Source organism: Gouania willdenowi, chromosome 10 (assembly GCF_900634775.1).
Source record: "Gouania willdenowi chromosome 10, fGouWil2.1, whole genome shotgun sequence".
NCBI lineage: Eukaryota > Metazoa > Chordata > Actinopteri > Blenniiformes > Gobiesocidae > Gouania > Gouania willdenowi.
In genome coordinates, this window is record NC_041053.1 from 30047418 (window position 1) to 30053417 (window position 6000).

The following is a 6000-nucleotide window of genomic DNA, read 5'->3' on the forward strand; positions in this document are numbered from 1 at the left end:
AGGTATTACACAACTCATTAATCAGCATGCATCACATTTTGCGTCGGTAGCTCCAGTAAAAAACAAAACAAAAACAAATATTTTATTCGGCATCAATTTCCGTTTCAGAGAAAGTAATTTTTCATACATGTTGCTACTGTTGATACTGCAAAAGTCATTCTAATAATCTGTATGTGTTATTTATAAATCTTCTTCCAGGCTTTGTGACTTGGATGTATTTATTCTTTTCCTTTTGCACTTGAAGGGCCACATTGTTTGTTCCCTGCACTTAAAGCCCTCAGTGAATTCACTCACACTGAGACGCAGCAATTATGGGCAATTTTAGTTCATCCTCAGCAATCACCATGGCGATAAAAAAAGAGAAGAAAAAGTGTTAAATGTAAAAAAAAAAAAAAAGGTTACCTTCCAGGAAGACTTTAGCATCTGTGTTTCTAAATAAATCTCTCATTCTTCCACTCTGACCAGTTCACATATTGACCACATTTACTATTTAAATCTTCCTGTTGATATGTACAGATATGTACAGGATGTTATACTTTTTTTTTCTTTAAGGACAGAAACAAACTGGTACTGTAAATGCTCTACAAGGCCAGAGGTGTCAAACATAAAGCCTGAGTGCAAAAACCATTTCTTCGAAGTGTTTCAAAGCTTCAAAGTTTTTTTTCTTTGGTTGTGACTGAATGTTTTCTGAATGTGTTCAAGCAGTGTGCGTAAGTTAATAAATCCTAAAACATTATCATATTTGAAACACTTGATGCTGAAAAAATCTACTTAAAAAAAATTATAAGAAAATAAAATAAATGTTCTGCTATGAATTACACTTGACAGCATTGTGTGTTTACCTGTTGTTAAATGAAATGTATTGAAGTGAGTCAGATATTTTTCCATAAACATCGGAGGACAGTAAATATAAAAGAGTGGCTACAGTGATCAATACTTAATTCTAAAAGAAGAAAACTCTACTTTGCTTCAGCTCTTTTTTTAATTAAAGATCAATCATATTGATGTTTGCTGTTGTTGTAACACAGCAGCAAATGTCCACAAATTTTGGACACATGGTTTGTTATTGTACAACATTGTCATTGGGGGAAAACCCTGAAATTCCTTTTGGTTTGAAAGTTTGTTTTTTTTCTTTTATCAATCATCTAAAAAGTTGTGTGGAATCCCCAGTGTGCAAACTATTTGTTAAAAGCGATCAGGAAACCATTAGATGGTCAGTATCTTTTCCATCTGTGACATGCCAACAGGCATTCTCCAACATTCCAGTCCTTTTGTTTGCAGGGTTAAGGGAAGGACATTGATGAGCATTCCATTGACTTTGCATCCTTGGAAAGTCCGCTTCAGTCACACCTGCTGCATGGACTCCACTGGAATCTCATCTCCGTCGCAGTTAAGGAAGTGTTGCCTGGAAATAATGTGAGCGACCTAAAGGTAGCGCAGCATGCGTCAAGGAAACGGGGGAATGTCAACCTGTCCCTCGCCTCCACATCGAGCTGGACCGTCAAGAATGTAGCAATTGTTAAATGAAATAAACTCATCATCATTAATATTTTGCACGTGTAGACTTCATACTTTAAGGATCCATTGTGTCGGTTATTGTTCTTGTTTTGACTGGAATGTGTAAGTTGGGCCAAGAGGATCCCTGTGTGCAGATGGACATGTAGATGTATTATATGAATTAGGTCATTTTATTTTCCATCAAGTGCTTAAAAACTTTCATCGTAATATAAACAACATCTACCTATATAAAATATGAACAGTTTTGCATATTTGGGTGGATTATTCTTACACTCCACACTTAGTGGTGGTAAACTACTATTGTAGCCACAATGCCATCGTGGGACAGTGCGGAGGAGACTTAATGTAGAGACTCATCCATTGAAACGGATCAGAATATGCGGAAATACACGGAACCTTCGTCAACCCCGCCTACCTGCCCGTTCAGAACAAGTAGTTGTAATCATCTAGAGAGTTGTATTCTTTTAGGTTTTCTTTTGTATATACACTGGGTTTTTCCATCAGATACTGGATGTATAAATGTCTGGCCATTGAACAACGAGCCAGGAGCGCGCATCGGATGACCACTCGTTTTCGAGAAAACTGCATGTGTCCCGCAATCGTTCACTTGTACTTAAAATGAGTTTCCTTAAATAAGCGGCCACGTCCTCACGTGACAAGCGTTCTACATACTAAGAGCTATTTTCACGCCTTAACAGCCAATTTTCAATTTTTCCTGCATTACATATGTAAACAACATGGTTTCTGTCTCATGTTTGTCCACATTGAAATGGGTCTATTGCAAAGCCAAAGAAGTTCCAAAACTACCAGTTGTGTTTGTCTCTCACTTGAACAGAGAAAGCCTGTGAAAGTGTGATGTTACATGTTGCATTTGGAAAAACCTGAGTGATATTTTACAGGAGCTCTGCGTCAGCTCGGACACCCTGCTGTGACAGTGTATCATTCCTTTTCCGTTTCAATGTGACCCCCAAACCCAGAGGGTGCCATGCATGTTGCATTACAGTGGGGATTTCATGGGGGCCTCAAATAGATTAATGAGCACCTGAAGTTTGTTTGAACAATTTTTGCTTGTCTGTCAGAGACTGCTGGTTGAGATAATAAATGTCCATACAGACCCACAGAGAGCTGCTACTCACAGGTCACCTGGTTTTTAATTTCATTTCAATGTTGCAGTAAAGATTAAAGCAGAACTAAGTAACTTTCACTTAGCGCTCCCCCTAAAGGTCCCTTTTGGTTATGTCACTGTCGTAAACACTCTACACCCCCGAGGCAGCAGCTCCTCCCTCCCGCTTTAGTGAGACGGGCAGCGATTGGTTTCCTAAACGTACCGGGGCAAAATTAAAACAGTTAATTTTATATAAGACTACATTCTGAGTGAACTCATATTTTAGTAACTCAGTAAGTTGACCATTTATACTGTAAAAAACGGCATTGTTTAAGATAAGGGAAGTGACATACAGACACACACACACACACACAGACACACGTTCCCTGGTAATGACATCACTGGAGCGATGAAGTGACCAAAAAGCACCACTGTGTTCGATTAGATTAGATTAGATTGGTTTATTTGAAAGGGGACAGTGCAATTTCATATAACACATGAACAAACATGGTTAAAAAAGCCAGAATTAGCCAGAAGGCTATTTTTCATCTGTAGTCCCCTGTCCAAGATGTAAAAAGGCATTAAAATACAAGCATGACAATACATTTACAAGTCAATAACAACAATAACAGTACCTGTTACAATATTAAAACACACAAAAAACCTGTTACACTATTAAAACACACAAAAAACACGTGTTCAAAAGGCTAAGTTATCTAATACAATACAATGCAGCGCAACATGCTGAACTTTTAATGATGGCAGGCGTACGTTAATAAGACAAATTTTCAATTTCTTTGTAAAGGCCCTGTAAGTGGTTAGCTGTTTAACCTCCTCAGGTATTGAGTTCCACTCAGCAGCGCCCCTAACTGACTGAAAGCACTCCTGCGCAGAGGGATGACACAATCGCCTCTTACAGAGCCTCGAGTGACGCACTCAGAGCTGTTTCTTTGGCTGACGAACTCTGCCAGAGGAGCTGGGGCCAAATCATTTGTTACTTTGTATGTGAGACTCAGATCTGCAAATCTATGGAGACTGTCCCAATTTAAAAGGTTGTACTTTTTTAGGATTGCACAGTGATGATAGTGCCTTGGTTTTCTATCCAAGACTTTAATGGCTTGTTTGTATAATGTTTCCAAAGGTCTTTTTGCACTCTGACTTGCCTGAGACCAACTTGTTAGGCAGTAGTTAAAGTGGCTGAAAATCATGCAATGTAGAAAAATTATTGCTGCTTCGGTTGACATTTCATTTCGGATTGAGCCGAAATTTGCTAGATTAAACTTGATTCTTTTACATAATTCGTTCAAGCGACTCATCACGGGCGATTGAAGTGACTACAGTCGTGTTCGGTGTGAACCCACCTTTAGTGTGTATCGGGCTGTGGTAAAGCAGTACGTGTTGTCACGAGAATGAGAACAGAGCTGTGAGACTGCCACCGAGTCAGAAGCAGGGAAAGTTGCAAGTGCTGTTTTCTGGCCAGAGACAGCAGGGGGGGATGAAAGACCCCCCGATCACCCCATAAGCACTTGTATTACCCTAAGAGGAACTACCAGAAGGATTTATTAAGGGGAAAAAGTTACTTAGTTCTGCTTTAATGTCAATACACTTCATTTTAATTTAAGACCGTGAACGCAAATCTTTCGAACATTTCAACCATTATCTATTTGTTTGTTGTGATTTTCAGTTTTTTAAGATCTTCTGTTAAACCTTAAATGGAATGTCTCATGATCGCCTCGAGGGAATTTTCTTTAAATATGACACACATGTATTAAAAAATGAACAGTGAAGATTTTGTTGGCCAAAGGTCAATATCCTTGTGATGTTACATTTGTGAAGTTTCAGTCTTTTAGGGCTTAAAGTGAAAACAAGGCTCATTTCATACAGATAAAGTTCTTCTTTCAAAGATGTTGCATATATGCCGCTGTATTCAGACAGTTGGGTTTTTCCTGTTCTGTTACTATTCAACTACAGATTGTTTATGGGTGTTACCAAAGTTTGTACATGGTTGACCCATTCATTTATCCTCTTATGTCTGAAGTCTATCGCAAGCATTATTGAGCACCAGTCCATTCTTTCCTAGAAGCAACAGAGAACATGCAAACTCCACACAGAAAGGACCTATAAGTATCCACCCTAAAGGCTGTTTTATGCTTGATGCATCCGCGAGGTCCGCACTGTGCGTACAAATGACGTAATTTTTGCAGCCACGTCCCCCGCGCGGCTACTCTTGTACTGTACTTTTGTACCGTGTTTGGCGCGTGTTTGTAATACACTGCCCCCTGCAGTTTGGTAGCGGAAGCCACATGAAATATAAATGCAACATGCGTTGTTTCATGCGGATTCTGTGCGTCTCATTTCCGCGCAGCACGTTGATGCGTCAAGCATAAAACAGCCTTAAGGCTTCAACTCTGGACTTTTTTGTGATGTAGATGTGCTAACCACTACCGCATGCTCCCCTATCCTTAAATAAAGATCAGGTTTATCTACATCATTATTTAAAGAAGCTGTGCAAGGGTTGATAAATGTTAAGGGGGAATACCGTGTTCAAACATAGATTCAATGGATTGTGTGTGTGTGGAAGAAGCTGAACTGGTTTGATAGATTACAGTTTCTATTGCTATAAGACCGTCCTTTCTTTTAACAGGACGTGGCACTTCACAGAGAATCAAAAACTTTTAGGAGTAGTTAATAAGAAGGACATAACAACCAGATTGAGGTAGTCTAAATTCAGCAGGTCTCGGTTCTTTTAAGCATTTTTAGGATTTGCTGGACAAAGAAATCCAAACTGTGGAACTCACCACATCCACCCGGGGTCTCTGGGTCATATACCACAACATATCTTCTGAGATCTTGTAGAGTTCATTGAATTTTGACTCTCAACTACTACGTATATTCCTACCATTTGCTACACATTACTACCTTCAACACATTCTACCTCATAGTGGAACACTCACAAGTGCCTTGTCTGTCGATTGTCTGTTGTTCGTTATTTGTTGTCCGAATGTCTTTAGTTAAGTTATTTGTTGTATAGTATTGCTAGTTGTTTTTTTTGTGTGTTTGTTGTGTGTTTTTGTGTTTTAAGTGCTCTTTTTATGCACTGCAGGTTTGCACTGGGGGTTGGGGGGGGATTGCAATTTCATCTGTGCTGTATGTTTAACATGGGGCATATTTGACAATAAAGAAACTTGAACTTGAACTTGAACTTGAACTTAGAGCAACAACTATTGTGGTAAACTTGTAAGATTTCATTTATCTACACTGTAGAACACAAAGAAAACTGTCACACTTTAGTGTAAACTCCACTTTACTCTCACAGTAAAACATGTAATAGGTATTATAGCTTGTATTAACATAAACTAGAATTATTCACACACATT

General features: G+C 38.8%; 1 long non-coding RNA gene across 1 annotated transcript in view; it reads left to right on the plus strand.

Annotated features, from left to right (window-relative positions):
* The window catches only part of LOC114470585 (uncharacterized), a 37217-nt gene extending 35763 nt beyond the window's left edge, over nucleotides 1-1454 (plus strand). The window contains exon 3 of the long non-coding RNA XR_003674891.1: nucleotides 1282-1454. This is a non-coding gene — a long non-coding RNA (uncharacterized LOC114470585). The remainder of the gene's footprint in view (nucleotides 1-1281) is intronic.
* The last annotated feature ends 4546 nt before the right edge of the window (nucleotides 1455-6000 follow it).